Below are 17,487 nucleotides of genomic sequence, written 5' to 3'. Positions count from 1 at the left end.
GATAAAAAAGATCTTAATTCTTGTGTAACGCTAGGAAAATCTTTAAGGGAATAAATAAGGAAGTCTGCTTCTGACAAGTTATCTTACCAAGTCAAAAGCCAGCCCATTTGTATGTGAATTGAATGTTACTAAACCAGCAATTTCTATAGTATGACGTTTATCTAGAGACAGGAAAGTGATCCAGATAATACGATTTATCAATCTTCTAAGCGTGTTCCTGATGGCTGTACATCAGTGCTTTGTCCACTCTAGCTGAAACTCTGAAAAGGGCTGGAGTTTCCCCTGGTTCCTCTAGGTAACGCTTTCTCAGCCTAGTAGTGCTTCTTGCATGAGAGCTGTTTGTTCTGTTTTGTAGTTGTGTGGTTTATTATTATTTATTTTGTATTATTCACCATTAATCTATTCATCCATCCCTATACTATTTTCCAGTAATTCATTATGCAATGTTTACAACATCTGGGATTTGGTATTTGTTCTCCCATCCCTTCCCTGCGGGTAAAGGCGAGCACACTGCAGCACACTCCAGAGGGAGCTGGGACAAAGTGTGTTCAGGTTTTGGGGTTAGTTTTATTTTCTTACGAACGTTCATAATCCTGTGGATTTGTATGAGAGATGTTTCTGCTTCTTTTTGTTTCGTTATGTGAGACAGTATCGGCTGAGTGTTCCTGCCTTTCAGACATCTGTGGCATTCAGGCTTTCTCCAGTTCATGAGAAAAGCATGTCACCTGCCACCAGCACAGACGGCTGGCTGAGGGTTACAGAGGTGTCGCGGCTCCAGAGACCAGCTCTGCCACAGCTTCCTACACGGTCGGGGTGAATCCCTGCGTAACGGGAAGGAGCAGCATCCTTCTCCCACACACTCCCTGTCTCGCTTTATACCCCGTAAGTTTTCAGAGGTCCTTGCAGCATATTTGTACAGCCCCAGGCTTAAATGCCAGTCTTATCTCAGGTGTTTGAGCTAGGTTATCGTCAAAACAGGACAGCAGCAAGACCTTTTGGTAGCTGAGGCCCACTTTTTCAAGCAACTTGGGGTCCTCCTCCCTTCTCCTGTCAGCAGTCACATCCTTCAGTTACTGCTCCTGATCCACAGCACTTGCAAACCTTCCCAGCTCTCCTCCCCGCTCTGTGTAAAGCTCCATTAAGAGGATGTGGTCCTGCTTTAAGGCATTATTCCCATGAGAATTTTTTGTCAGAGTCTCAAAGAAATCCTCTGGCTCTCCCAGATGACACACACTCATCTAACATACTCAGGAGCAAAGCAAGTTCGGTGCAAGCTGAGCTCACAGATGCAAGGCCAGGTTACCTATATCAACCCCGTGTTTTTATCTCCAGGTAGGTGAGATGAGGACCTGTCCCAGTGATGAAGTAAACCAGAAAAAAGGGTGGAGAGGACAAGACAGTGCATACCTACTTCTCAAACAGCTGCAGACAAAAATGCCTTCTTCCATCTTGGTTGTTTCTTACCACTGGCTTTTTCACATCTATAAAAAGAGGTGTGATCTCTACTGCTGTACCTTTGCCAGGCTTGTAGGCAACACACAGCCACCATCCAGCGTTGTTTTTCTGGATATAGCCTGCCAAAATGGAAAGAATGAGTCAGTGTTGTGCAGAGCAAGAACACCACGATTAACACCTATTTCATGTGTGTTCCTGTCTCCTCATCTCGCAGATGAGGGGCTTGAATTGTTGGGGCTTTCAGCACGCAGGTTCCTAGGTGTCCTATACGCTGTCTTACCTCTGCATTATTACTGATAGGATCCATACATATACATTCAGAGGTGCGGACTTGCCCTTTAGTCTAGTCAGGACAATTCTCCTTTGTTGGCACCTCTTCAAAGGCAGCTTCCCAGCTCCAGCTTTGGAAGACTGCTAAAACTGGTCGTGGGAGAGAGCCCATGGCACCCTCCTGCTGCAGTCACAGGTGTGGTCTCTGAAGCTGAACGTTAGTGTCCTGCCACGTTGGGTACCTGGCACTGGGAATGCTGCCGTGATCGTGCCCAGGGCGATGCTTATGCACTACAAGCGGTTTCCTATAGGTGGAGGAATTCGTTTAATCCTTTGTGGTAGCTCTTCACATTCACAGGTTCATTTGGTAGGGGCAGCATCACTCAGGGCAGTCTGACAAACTCATTCCAAAACAAGTTTATGGCATATAATCATAAGAAATAAATTGTCTTCAGCGTTCAGACAGTGGAAGGAAAATTTCCTATTAAAGGAAGTTATGAAGACAGTGGAATTGCTGCAGGATTAATAATGGAGACTTAAAGCAGTATTTCAGCTGTTTCTAATCACTCGTCTCCCTCCAGTATCCCAGGGACTCAGGATGGGCAGACCCTGTGGTCACAGCTTTGTTTGTTATTTAGAGGGGGGAAAAAAAGATCTAGCAGTTCAGGCTTTCTGTACTCCAAGAATCCTCCCTTCTCTTCCTTCAAAGCTTGTCTCCAAATCCACTGGCAAAGCTGTTGCTCCCACCCTCTGTTAACGTCCAAAATCTTTTGCATGACAAAAGCGTTCCCTAGCTGACACTAAAGAGTCCCTGTTGTGGTGTCTTGCAGCTGTAAACGCCTTGGGCTTAGGCCCATGAGCATGTTGTTGAGGGGTTAGTTGGGATTTGGGTTCACAGAGCATCCCTCACATCCTGGTAGGCGCTGGAGCATTCTCCATGTGAAACCGCAGGGAGCTTGTTCCCCGGTGACTGACGCGGGGCGAAGCATGTAAAGGGTTGTTACCACGAAATAGCTGAAGTGTTGCAAGTTAGGCGCTGGTGAACCTCCCAGTCAGTTGTTGATGTGTCCGTATCCTGTTATTGTGCTCCCCAGCGCAAATCTCAGATATTCAAGTAGGACTTTATCAAACAAAATTGCCTCGAATAATAGATAAAACAATCCAAAGGCCCCGAATAATAGATAAAACAATCCAAAGGCATTTATTGTTCTGGTATTAGCCTTAAAAAGGAATAGTTCATCATAAACAAGACTGTATTTTGAAACTTAACTTTTGACTCAGATAAGTGACTCCAGTGTCATTGTTCTGGGTGTGGACAAAAAATATCAGATCCAGCTTTGGTCCTTCCAGCTCTTGGAGTGTCCACACAAACACACTTCCCATATAGGGTCTTTTCTGAGGTGTGATCCATGGCAAGCTAAACAAAAGTTCATGGGCAGGTAATGGCTGATATTTATTGGCATGAGGAAAGAGTAGCTGAAAGGGCTATTAAACCAATTCATAATAAACTATTCCTGCTGGTCAAGGCTCATTAAGTTTTTCATTAGTCTTGCCTGCAATTTTCTCTATGTAGGTTTTGCAGATGATATTCAAGCTGAGCCAAAATATGTATTGTGAATTATTCTGACCTTGCCCAGAACAACTTTATATATTTGCATGCATGCCTGTAAAAAACGCCTTCTCATAACCTGTATCTGAACATTGCCAGATGCCTTTGCCACATTGTAAAATACAGAACGTCATTCACCTCTGGGGATTAGAGGCAGCACTATTTAACGACAGGGACCGAATGTGCTGCCCTTGATCACGGTGGGCCATGCCCCAAGCCATCTGTTAAAAGGATTTTATACCAGCAACAATGGCCCTAGATTAACCCAAACAACAACAACAACAAAAAAAAAGACAATGAAACATCACAGGCTTCCACACAAACCGAAGTCTAAACCCTGTACGCAGCAGAGTGCTACGTACATCAGTTGAGAGCCACCTCCTGTTACTGTGTGCAGCTTCCCAACTTCTTGTCCAGTGCCACCAGGATTATTTCTATTCATATCTACTGCACTTACAATCAGAAGACCTATGGCACTGGAACAGTTTGACAGAAAAGATGATTACACCCAAGAACCTATTGAAAATCCAAATGGGAAAGATGGCCTTGGCCTTAGTGCACTAAGCTGGACAGATGAAACTCCTCTGTTTTGACACAGACTTCCCATGTGATCCTTAAAAAGTCACTCTTTAGTTATGGTGCAGGTCCCCTACCGAAAAATGGGAAACATGAGAGGCTGGAGCAGGAATTACCAGGTAGATGACGGGAAGTGTTTTGCCACGACGGTTACAGAGGGCTCCTCAGGAGGAATACATAGCTGATGGAAACAGGACCATTTCATGCCTCAGGTTGTTCAGTTCGAAATCCTGGAAAGAGATAGTGTGGAAAAGGGCCAAGTTCAATATATATTCAATACTTCACTGCTCTACTTTTTTGGCAGCCACTTTGGTGATCAATATACTGTAGAGCAGGACTGTCGTTCCCTCTGAAAGTCATTACAGTAATGCACAACTCTGCAATCTTTCCAGCACGTTGTGTGCTGCACAGCTTGTTAGCAATCACATATATTCCTTACTCTTGCCTCTCCAGAGTAAAAGCTGAAATACATTTTCTCCTGATAAAGGTCAGGGAACCAGTTTATATGCAAGCTTTGACATCGTGGTCTTTGGGGGATTTGAACAGCATGTAATACGAAGTTCAAATTTATTTCCTTGGAGGCAAACTTACTGAAATACTAATACTTTTTTTGTCTTAGTTATGTCATTAAGTGGAAAGCACTGGTAATTAATCTCTGCATTGGAGATCAGACCATGAAAGGAGCAGATATGCTGGTCCTTGGTTACTGAAATTTGATCAGTTTTTGTAATTGCTGGGGAAAAAAAACATGTTCAGAAAGAGAAACAGAGATGAACAGGACTAACTCGGACTCACCACCTCCCCCCATGCTCCTCTCCACAGTACCACAAACAGAGCCTACCATGGTCTTCATTCCAGGGCTTTTGTTTCTCAGCTAAGATATTGGATTGTCTTGTTCCAAAACGGGATATTGGTGGCAAACTGAACGTCACAAACCAAGTAGGATAACAGAACACTGCTGTTCACATTGGCTTAATTTTCTAAATTCTGGGAATCAGGAAATGATTAGGACCTTAACAGCCCAGCTTCAGTTTCTTCGCTGTGTCTGTTAGCTTTTCCCACACCTGCCACTGATTTTTGTGCCATGCTGTTCCACAATGCTTGCAGGGAAATGCCAATTGCTTGCAGCTGGGCAGATGGTCAGGAGAGGCATCTCATTTCTTTCCCATTGATTTTGTGCTTACTTCATATAATTGACTCTTTTGTAATTTCTTGAAATGATTTGATTGTGCATTCTTTAGAGCTATGTAGTCCTGTGGTTTCCTATAAAACCTCTTTTCTTTCTTCACTTCCTTCTGATTGTTTATTACAACCACCTTCTGCAATCTTCCATAAATCAGGTAGTGAGGTTGGAAAGGGACAAGGATTTTCTGACTTGGTTCTTTATACGTCATTCCCATAATACACAGAGTACCCACGGGCTTAGGCTGGATGTCCCACCACGCAGAGTAGGGTTGGGTAACCTTCCCTACCACGGTGCAAAACATCCCAGCAGCTGTCCTACCTCAGCAAAGTAGGTAAGAACAAAAAATATTGAGACTTTTACACTTACTTCTTTGTGCCCTAAAAATAAGATTTTCACCTGGCTGTATCGTGTTGTGAACTTACACGTTCTCATGCAGAAGGCCAGCTCTGAATACTGCGCAGAGAGATCCCTGAGCAAGCCCTAAATGCTGCACCAAGTGCTGAAATGATGCTGGGGAGGGGGAGGGATGCTTGGACACCGCAATTTTTGCAGAACATCAGAAGGAGGCACACATCCAATCTGTCTAAAGGAAGCACCTAGTTGGCTAGAGTAGGTTTGGGGAATTTAGGATGTAAGATAGCTGCCTAAATTACCCGGGCTAATCTCCATCCAGATTCTCAGTAATCATAAAACCGAGGGCCAATTCTGCCCCAGGTAAGTATAATTTACAGTTCCTTCTCCCATCTGCGTTATCTGTTTTAAACTCTGCTGCAGTGCAGATGTGGCATGCTGTTAATATTAGATGCTCAACACCCATAAGATGGGTGCAGATCAGCAGAGGGTGACTCCCACCATTTCATTAATGAGGTCTGTTGTAATAATTCAGGATGGTTCTACACACCAGAAGATCTTTATTATTATCAATTCTTTATTAACATCTCATATCATAAAGCTGAATCTAGCCACACAGAAAAATTTTAGTGCAATAATTGTTTCAAAGTTCTTCATGGTATGAAAAATTAAACAAGCCGTCTTTATGTAAGACATGGAAATAGTGATGGGTCCAAATGATTATCCAAATTAAGGAACAGAAATCTGGGTTTCTGATGTTCTGTTGTATCACTAAGCAAAATGTCACCAGTGTGTTTGACCCCAAATGCCTCAGTTTCTCTTTGAAAAAGAGCCTGTATCTCTCATGATGTTGTGAATCTTAATTGACTAATATTTTCAAAGCACTTTGTGCTGCTCAGATGAAAGACTTTTGTAAATGCGAAGTATTATCACATGTAAAGTTCATGTCTGGAGCAAATTTTTAAAACAAACCATATGAAAAGCAGAATTAAGGGTGGAAATGCTGATTCAGCCATTAATTACTTCACATCAGAGAGTGGGCTGAGGGTCTCCTTTTATGTTGTTTATTTCAAACAAACAACTCTGGGAATCTCCTGTGGAAATGAAATGTAAAAACCAAAGCCCTTTCATGGGTATTTTTGGTTTATCTCCACATGAATCTTAAATTCATCATGTGGAGAGAATGTGGAACACATTTCTCCCCCCACCCCCCTGCCCCGTATCCACTCACTTTCCCACAATGAATAAAATCCATTTTCTTGCACAGATTGTCTGCTTGTTCGCTCAAGGGTAACAAAATAACCCAGAAAGCAGGAACACCCTGTCCCTGAACCCCGTTGACAACTAAATAAATAAATAAAAGGAAAAGAGGGATGACTCGGAGGGTTCCCAGGCAAACCTGCCATATTTAACATCGTGTATATAGTGACCACCAACGCAGGAGCCCCGGAGCTCCCAATTCCTTAGCTATTGCTCAGCGGTGAGTAACAAACCCTAGCTCAGTGACTCACACGGGCTCCAAAACGCAGCCGAGCGTGTGTCAATAAGCATCCAGGTTTTCGAAAATGTGAGTGGGAAGGGGAGGACGTCTTGTGTCTGCCTGTATTGGTTCCAGAGGTTCCCAGCACCTTCAGTCCTCCAAAGGAATTTTGCTTCTGTATTTTGTCAGCTTTTCCACCCTTCTTCCAGCAGGGACATAGACCTCCCTCTTTTTCAGATTTTATCCTTCACTTACCAAGACTTTGCTGCTAGAGATACAACATCTAACCAGGAGTCAGCCGAAACCCTTCTCTAGCCGCAGGAGCTTCTTAGAACTCCTTAGCTCTCCGCAGTGAACACCGACGTGAACACGCAGCGGAGGAGGCAGCCAGCTTCAGTGAGAGGAAAAGGATCTTTGCTCTAGCTCAGTTGCTAAACCATAGTGAACCAGGCACGCAAACCAGGCTTGTCACAAGTGATCTCGAAGGATTAATCCTAATCAGTTTTGTCTATTTAAATATCAGACAGCAGCTTGAAGATACGCCTCCACGCTTTCAGATGAAAGGAGGCAGGCACTCACCAGTGATTCACGGCCCCTTAAACTCTTAGCTAGGATGGCAGAAAGTGCCCTCTGGAGACATCTTTCCCTCTTTGCTCAAGATCAGACTCACGATTAGACTGTTCACCTCTCTTAGACTAGCCATCCTGTTTTCTGTGGTTTAGCAACATCTAATGTCTGAGGAGCATGTCATATGGGTTTGGGCTTCAAAAGGTCCTTCCCTCATTTTCTTCTGTTACATGATGTTTTATTGCACCACATCGACAATTTGACACCTGAGCAACTGATGGTTTATCTTGCGATAAAGAGACGTTATCACTTTCCTCTTTTTTGGTCTGGTGGTTCGGTTCGGAGAATTAGTTCCACTAACACTTGCTCACTGTGCTGAACCCTTCTATATTCTGCTAATCAAGTATCAGAGAGGAGGGTACTGAAGAGTTCTTCATAGCCACGTTGGCATTCACAGCTCCGTTTCAGTGGAATATCCATTTGTCTTGGATTATCCCCAGCCAGCAACTAAGCCCACACAGCCTCTCATTCCCACTCCCACAGGTGGAATGAGGGAGAGAATCAGAAGGGTGACAGTGAGAAAACCCATGGGCTGAGATAAAGACAGTTTAATGGGTGAAGCAAAAGCCGCGCACACGAGCAAAGCAACCCAAGGGACTCACCCACCGCTTCCCACGGGCAGGCAGGGGCTCAGCCATCCCCAGGGCAGCCGGGCTCCGTCACGCGCAGCGGGGACTTGGGAAGACAAACGCCGTCACTCCCCGCGTCCCCCCCTTCCTCCTTCTTCCCCCAGCTCTATACGCTGAGCATGACGCCGTATGGTATGGAACATCCCTTGGGTCAGGGGGGTCAGCTGTGCCGGCCGTGTCCCCTCCCCGCTCCTTGTGCCCCCCCAGCCCCCTCGCTGGTGGGGTGGGGTGAGGGGCAGCAAAGCCCTTGGCTCGGTGTCAGCGCTGCTCGGCCACAGCTACAACAGCCCTGTGTTATCAGCAACAATTCCCAGCACAAATCCAAAACATGGTCCCATAGCAGCTACCGTGAAGAAAAAACCCAGCCAAAACCAGCACACCACTGCCACATAATATGAGCAAATTCTCCACCCACATACTACTGCTAGATGCATGATTTATCCTGTGAAAATGTTTTGATCTTAGCAGGTCTTCAGATTTTAGAAATTATCTACAATTTGTGCATGCACTTTGAACGTGGCATGTCTCTACCTTTCTCTCCCCCGATTCCTCCTATTGCTGGCCGTAGTGATGTTGGGGTGCAGACAAATAGTTTTACATTGATTTTTATATGAGTTTCGGACATGAAGTTCTTTTGATGTCAAGTTGCTTTTTATGATTCTAAGGGAGTGTGTCCTCATTTAAGAACGGCTCACAGCAATCTTTGCTGCTTGCAGATTTCTCTGTATAGGTGATGAATTGCCTCCGCTCATCCCTGGAGAATGAGCTTATTCATCAGCATTGTACATGCCGATAGGTGTCAGTGGAGTTAGTCTGAGATCCCTAGGGGTGGACCCTTGGCTTGCCATATCCTTCCCTCCAGTTCTAGAAGTGACACAAATTAGTTCATTGTTTAAGATTCATTATGGCAGAAATTAGCCATTTTGCACAGTTCCCCATGACAATGATCTGTGCTTTCCTAACGTAGTAGATGGCAATTCATAAAGCATTAATTTTCACATGTGGCATTTTCCATGGGTTAAAAGGGCTTTTGGAAGCCTCTTTGACTTCTGCGTGGATCCAAGAGCTGTAAGGATGCGCTAGCAGCGTTTGCACATTCCAGCTACAAGTAGAGACTGTTCTTATTTCTGCCTGCTAATTCATTCATCCCTTTTGCAATGTCAAAATTCCCCACTGTGACCTAAAGAATGTCTATTTGCAAAAAAATGCCAATCCAAACTCATTTTTGCCTGGTTCAGTGTTACGATTGCTGTTTTCTCTCTTTCCTTTAAAAGAATCTCTCTCTGACACATCGGTGCTGCAGAAGTTTACATCGGCAGAGCCAGCTGTCTGCCCCCTTTGGCATAAGTTAATTTCTCAGAGCAGGGTCAGCAGAAGCAAAGATCCACCCAGTCCCCAGCAGCTCCAGTGCAAAGTCGGTAGCTTCAGCTGGAGCTTGGCAGGCCACACTTCTTAATGACGGGCAGCAGCTCTGGTTAGAAAATGAACATATTGATTAAAATTCCTATGGTTGACTCATGCAGGCAGGCTCCATGACATAAGAGTATCAGAGAGATTTCTCAGTAAACTCTCTAGATGAATCGACTTTTAGCAGTGCAAGCTTTCCCGTACTTCTATTAAATGGCCTTTTAAAGCATTAATTTCCTATTTTCTGGTTTTCTTGTCTCTGTAACAAATATGTCTTTATAACTACAAGCACTCAGGGAAAATGCTGTGTTCGGAATGAAGTGATCAAGTCAGCGATACAAGCCTGCTAAACTTCTGCTAGTGTGAAGAAGAGGAATACTGATGTCAAAAAAAAAAAAAAAGATTTACATCAGTCAAAAATATAGGCCCATTGACTTCAAAAATGTTTGTCCTGATTTATTTTAAGAGGCATAAGAGACGCAAAGTCTCCCAAAATCAGACCCAAAGGCATTTTGGAAGTTTGTCTTGGAGGTTATAGAACTGACTGAAGACTTGACGAACAGATAAAATTATTGCAAACCTTTGTATTGCCAAAAAAAAAAAAAAAAAAAAAAAAGCACTTAATGACAAAACCAGCAAACATTTCTGTGTTACTTATGTAAACAGCATGCTTTTATGCCACACAATTTACGAAGCCTGTCACTTTATTTTTTCTCTTGTCATTTCGTAGGACTCTGCAAAGCATTTAGGCTGGCTTTACACACAGGATTTTTAAATGGCAGCGAGACCGAGAGCTCCGTGCCAGGTACGAGACGCATGCCAGCAGCCGAGTACATCTGTACCTATTCAGCGGCACAGCTGACCTCTCCAACTACTTCTCACTTTCGGCTGTTTGCTTTCCTTATCAGTCTTGTGTCTCATCAATATGTCTCTGAAGAGCTCTGCCATGTGTTAACTGGATGCACGGCAAAGTTCAGCAGCAGTCTACTGCCCTCTGTAAACTGGCGATCACTCACAACTTTGTGCCCGTGTTTTCTCTTTGCCACAGAGCTTTAAAAAAGCATGCTTTCGGATACAGCACTAACAAGGTGATTTTACTCAGAGGCCATCGTTGCAATTTTACTTGATAGTTACTGATTGTTAATTGCAGAGCTAATACAATTATACAGAGGCCAGCTGACATAAAGTGGATTTCTAAAAGGGGTTTGGACCGTACTGGCACCAGTTTCTCTACGAGCCTGAGAAATCTCCAACAGATGAATCCTTCCAGTCCTTACTCTTACTACGGTTCATATTGGAGACTTGCGCACTGAGGAAGATACCCTTTGGGATAGGGGTGAGGATAAAGGGTAATACATAAATATAGCACTTGGAAAATGCTCTGTTTAACATTAAAAAAAAGCTTGTCTTCTAGGAATGAGATTCAAAAAATGAAGGAATGACAACTGCCTGGTTGTAGAGAAAAGGGTGAAGAAACACTTTGCATGCAGGCGTGCAGGTTTCTTCATGATATTTTGTCTTTTATGATATCCAGATTTACTTGGATCTGCAGTCATTTTCATAATGTTGATTTGTGTACAACCTGGTATTATTTTCTCATTTTGCAATATTAAAAAATATCTATTTTTAAACCTCACCTTTTCACACATATAAGTAAAAGGTTTTAAAATCACATTGGCAAAGAAGTCAATGAATACAATGTTTATGAAGTATAAACCATCATTTCTCATTAAAAGCTTCTCACAGATTTGTCCTTTCACTGTATAAACTTGTACTGCCCTAGAAGACTTAGGAATGTCATAAAGACTTAGGAATGACCTAAAATAATTAGAAACATAGAATTATAGAACAGTTTGGGTTGGAAGGGACCTTTAGAGGTCATCTGGTCCAACCCCCCTGCCATGAGCAGGGACATCTTCAACTAGATGAGGCTGCTCAGAGCCCCGTCCAGCCTGACCTTGGATGTTCCCAGGGATGGGGCATCTGCCACCTCTGAGCAACCTGTGCCAGTGTTTCACCACCCTCATCGTAAAAAATGTCATCCTTATATCTAGTCTGAAACTATTGAACTGATAAAGTCAAGTGTTAATTGCAATTTTGCACAACTAAAAAAGATTGTTCAGAAACATGTTACGCTTATTTTCATGGCAGCAAGTCATCATTTAAACCTCCTTTGACCAAACTCTGGTATGATGATAAATATTTTATTGCTTTAAAGCCAGAGAGGACGGTTAAAACTTTGGTTACTGTAAATTCTCAAACTTGCTGCATATCAGCTGTATATGTACGTGTCCCCATGTCCTGACAAATGTGAGCTATTCAGAAAGAGGTTAACCCAGCTATCGGTACGCTTACCCCAGGCAGGCTGAAGGTAATACAGATGACTGCAGTGTACTTTCACTTGTAATTAACCTACCTCAAACTGCCTTCACAGCAGCAGTGAGTGAGGATGCGCATGGGTGGATCTGCTGACACCACAATTTTACCCCTCGGTGACTTGTATAACAGCTCTTGTTCATGTGTCTGAGTCTTTGATCACCTCCTTGACTTCTTTTATACCACAAGGCATTATCAGGACATCTTACCTTTTTTTGTGAGCTGCAAAGTCTCACTCAGCGTCATTTTAATGAATCCATATTATTAACACAATCTTTCAATTGCACAAACTTTTCTGGCAAAATTGAAGGTGGAGGTCAGACTTGTAGCACATTACTAGTTGGAAGGTTGGTTGTGCTCCTTCAGATAACAAACTGACTTTTAAGGAGAAAGATTATCCACCTCCTTTTGGTCTTCAAAACCTTCTGTTTAGACACGTATGATGTTCCTCAAAAACAGTGTCATCGTGCTAGATGTAAAAATGTACTTTTGCACTTTATAGAGAACTATTTCTGAAATTAAAATGTGATTTACATTTATAGCTGGACTACAGCAGTGTTCAAGTCCTATTGAAACCAACTATAAAACCTATGCCAACGGCAAAAACTTATACGGGAGGAAGCTCAAAGCCTATGCCAATGGAATAAAATCAGGTTTAAAATAAATTAACATCTTATGTTTGTTTATCACTATAAATTGATTCTGTTTAGTAAAAATTAAGATGTTAAATAGTGTATTGTCTTTGCTGTTTTGCCCATTTCTCTTCAAGAATTCGGACAGAGGATCATGTCTGTGCACTACAGGGTTAATGTACTGATTAGGACATCTGTGGTAAGATGGGAGGAAAACAAAAAAAACCAACCAACCAAAAAAAAAACCCCACAGCCAAAAAAAAGCGCCAAAATTTATATTAGAGAGGACAGGAGAATTTATTGACTAAAGTGTGTTTATCTTCATGCTCATTTTTAATTTTAAGAGGTAGAAGTATAAACTATCACCATTATCACTTAAAACTAGCCAAAGCCAGGGAAGAGGTCCAAAGGTCTGATTAAGGCCTTAACTGCACAACTGCAGATGGTTTTTGTCTGGATGACAGTGAAGTCTCTCACTGCTGAAGAATAACATCATGAGAGCACATGTCAAGGAAATAAACTGTGACAAAGGGAGCCTAGTGATAGATGACAAAGTAAGCAAGGGACTGACAGATGGGACGTATGGATCCTGTTCCCAGCTCCATCACTGTCTGAGTATGTGACCGTGAACAAGAACCCTCTGCATGTTCCTCCATCTCTAATGTGTATGCGAAAATAGGGAGTTAGCACAGTGGCATTAACCATGCTTATATTATAAAAAAAAAAAAAGAAGGCTTTGAACTTTGCTGCATGGGACAGGCTGTAGTAATAAAGATTTTTAAGACCAGAGGAGATTGTTACCCCATTGCAGGAATCTGCTATTTTATAGTGGCATGCAATCACCTGTGGCATTTTGTCCGTAACCTTAGGTCTTGTATTTGTTAGAGGTCTGGGGCTGCTGCATCTGGAGATGACTTTTACAAATCCTTGTGGATTATCAAGTATATAATTGTTTGCAGTTGGGAAAGGCTGGCATGACAATCCCTGTGGTGCCTTCAAATCTCGCGGCCTGACCCAGTCTGATACCCTGCATATGCCATATAAATTGAGCCCGTAACTTCTAACTGAGCTAACGCATACAGTTACCTATAATGTATGTATTTACTACACATACATTATTACACAGGTATTCTCTCTCAATATATGTATGCATAAATATACATTCTATATAGAGTTATGACCAAGCAGAGCAGCCTAAATGCTACAACAGATGAAAATGTTATGTCGCCTTCTATATGGGAAGCTATCTGTGACCCACCTGTCTCCAGACTCTCCTGTAGCATTTATAGTTTTTCTTGCCACTGTTTGTTGTACAGAGGGGTCCTGACCAAAGCTCAGGGCCCCTGTTGTGTTAAGCTTCTTGCGTCATGATCAATTTAAACAGTCTGCATGAATGGATAGTATATAGTCTCTGCAAAATCTAATAAACCAGGAGATACATGGCTGCACAATGCCAAGAATTCTCAAGGTATGTGGTTTGAAAACCACCACAATGTAAGTTTATAACTGCAGTTCAATTCATTTCCTGAGAGGAAAGATAATGCCATAGAAGAATAGACACTAAGATCCTGATTTATATGTCAGAGATTCATTCTCTGGTAAGTTTAAAGACTATTTCATTGGCATTCTCTTAGATGACGAACTGTTAAATGCAAGGCCACAGCACAAAGAGTCGTTTTAAACTACTAGAGGAATAAATTAGCTCTTTTAACATGCTCTGAAACTTCAATTGCATTTTGCAGCAATCCACAAATCCCCAAGTGTATATAGAATCTTACTCTACAAACCATTGTTTCCTTCTTGCTGCTGAAAAATACCTAAAATAAAATCCTAAGAGCTCAATGGTAATATGCGTGCATTTCACTGCTTTTGTAGCTTTTTTGTAGCACTCTTTCTAGTTTTTTAATCAAGAATTTAACCGTTGCTTCACTTAAATCTGCATTCAAGAGAGGCTTGCGCATTAGACAAAGTGCATTCATGCGCACCTGACAGCAAGCACTCTGCATCTCGGAGATAAAGAATCTAAATCAGATCCACGCTTTATTTTGCAGTGCCAGGTAAAATTTAGAAACCCAGCATCTGTAATCTGTTTTTCACTGAGCTGCAAAAAATCAGTTTGATGGCTATTGCCAGGCAATAGGGGGTACAAGATGAGAAGCCCCCAGCAAGGCACTATTCAGTGTCTGCACAACAGTAGGGAGACAATTCATGGCTGCAGAGAAAATCTTATTTTTACTTTTATAAATATACAATACAACCTGCTCTGAGAAGCATATAAGCCAGAATTTTAAAATGAAGGAAATAAAGTATGTGAAAGAGTCCATACAGTAACAATAAAGGCAAAAGTGTTTATATGTGTGTGTATATGTATCTATCTATAGATATCTTCCTTTGGCAGTGTATACATGAGCCAAAAATGCTCAAAATGCTGTGAGCCTGTTAAAAATAAACCTTCTTACATTGCTGTCCTAGATCCTTAGCAGTCAATAGTGGGATATCTCATATGCAGCCATTTCTGCAGCCGATTTAGAAATTAGATACTATGGATATAGCACTTCCCTCACTCCCTGTCTTGCGCTTTTTGCCAGTCTGTTGTAGGAGACGTGTGCAGGAATTCCCACCATTGCCATTTGACCTGTTGCATAGCCCCAGGCAAATGATGTCTCCTGATCCCTGCCAACATTTGTCCCTCTTGCACATATAGACCATAAACTTCTGAGGGGGTACTGTGCAAGGTCCCTGACACATTTCCAGGCACTCCTGAAATCGAAATAATAATTCTATCAATTCAGGGCCAGGAAAAGAAAAGAGACTTATCTTCTGACAGTTCACATGCTGCTTTATGGTTTTGTCATGACCCTCAATCCAGCACCGATGGGGAGAAGATAGATGTACAAAGTCAAGATTTATATGGCAACTCTCTTCCAGGGGTATAGTGGAAATTGTGTCCCCAGCCAGAAAATGCACCAATTATTTGGGGAGCTCTCTCAGTTTCAGATTGCTGCTTTGGGAAATGTGGTTTGACAAGCCGCAAAGCAAGCAATGAAGCTCCTTTATTTTGTTGTGCTTTGGAATAGTATTAGGCAGGAGAAGCTGATTTACTCTTGAGAAAACTGTGAAATCCTTGTGATGGTAATGAGTTAATTCTGTTAGCTCACTGTGTGCTAGTTTATGGGCATTCTTAGCTAAAAAAGTGTGTTCCACCCATGTCACAAAAACAGGCAGTGATTCACGAGTTCTGAGAAGGCACCTTGAAGAACATTACAAAGCAGAATAAAATTGCCAGTGTTTAGAAAACTGGAGCCCAGCCCGAGGAGGTGTCACATTTACCTTCACTCACTCAGGTCCAATGTCAGGAAATAACAATTCCCTGCACCATTCAGGAACAGACCAAAGCTGTCAGCCTGGGCCAGTGGTCCCATGGCATGGGAAACGCCTTTTAATGCCTTATTTCCTCCTCCCACAGCTTCCCTGTCTTTTATCAAGCAGGCATGGACCATAAATTTGCTTTTCATTATTAGTCTCTGCCTTCCACGGTAACTGTGCTGATGTCTGTGCTATCGCATCTTGTCTTTAATAGTACTTAGTCGTCTACTCCTCTGAAGCAAAATTAAGTAAGGTCTACCAGAAGGTTCAGAGGATTAGGAGGCTGCGAGAGACATGGTTTGTAGATACAGAAGCCAGCAACACCCTGCCCCTTCTCAGACAAGGAAATATTGTATCTTCAGTATTTGCTACAGCTGAGTAAATTTAAGCGATCAGTTCTGAAAAAGACCCAATAAAAGTTATTCTTGCTTGTGTTGATCTGAAGAATCAAACCTATTTCAGATGGAACTTTGGAACTTCTGTTGTTAAATGGATTATATAAAATAAACTCAAAAGTAAATTCACACAGTAAAAAATTCTTGTAAAATCTGTTCTCAGTATATTATTTTCTTATAATTCATTTTTTAATTCAAAATTGAGACTAGTCAGGGTTTCAGCTTCACTGAAAAATGAACAGTTCTGTAGATATCAAAATGCTTTGTGATAATACCCATTTTCATCAGTAAAACATCATTACTGTAAAAAACAAGTTGTTTTCACTAGATCATGTTCATACTTATTATTTTACACTTTAATAGGCCTTTCTGTATTTCCAAAACATTGGAAATTTAGTCCATTGGAGGTCTGAAAGCCTCTCAGGTTAATTGTTCCACCTACTTAGAGTGATACAACGAGGGATTTAATCTAGCCCTGAAATTCTCTTTCCCTCACTTGTAGGGCTTGTATGCAGCTGTCACTAGGCATAGAAGATAAAATATTCAACACGCTAGGAAACCTTTTCTGTCTGCGGATATAGAATTATCACAGAATCATAAACTGGTTTCGGTTGGAAGGACCCTTAAAGACCATCCAGTCCCACCCCCCTGCCATGGGCAGGGACCTTCCACCAGCCCAGGCTGCTCCCAGCCCCGTCCAGCCTGGCCTTGAGCTGGACAGCCTGGGCCAGCGCCTCATCACCCGCACAGTGAAGAATATTGGGTTAAAAATGTCAAAACAGTTGATGGGAATTTTGCATTGAATACATTTCAGGTTGTAGTGTAGGGTTGTTTGTGTTTTTTTTTTAGTAACTGCCTCTGTATCATGCAGAATGCGCATCACACCCTAGGTAGGTTTGCAACGCCATAACGCATGGTGGTTTGACTCTTCACAATTCAAGACGCTAAAGCTACTGTTTAGTGAACCAGTTAAAACTGACTGGCATTTCCTGCTGTTCATAGCAGAGATGACAAGCACATGAACCCCAAACAGACCTTCTGCATGTAGTCTAAACCAGTTTAAGTTAACTGTTAGACATACACAGTCAAATTATACGGACGTTGAGTTCTGACCTTCTCTTAGAGCAT

The sequence above is a fragment of the Falco naumanni genome, chromosome 2, assembly GCF_017639655.2.
Source record: "Falco naumanni isolate bFalNau1 chromosome 2, bFalNau1.pat, whole genome shotgun sequence".
Classification (NCBI taxonomy): domain Eukaryota; kingdom Metazoa; phylum Chordata; class Aves; order Falconiformes; family Falconidae; genus Falco; species Falco naumanni.
Note: the sequence above shows the minus strand (reverse complement) of the source record.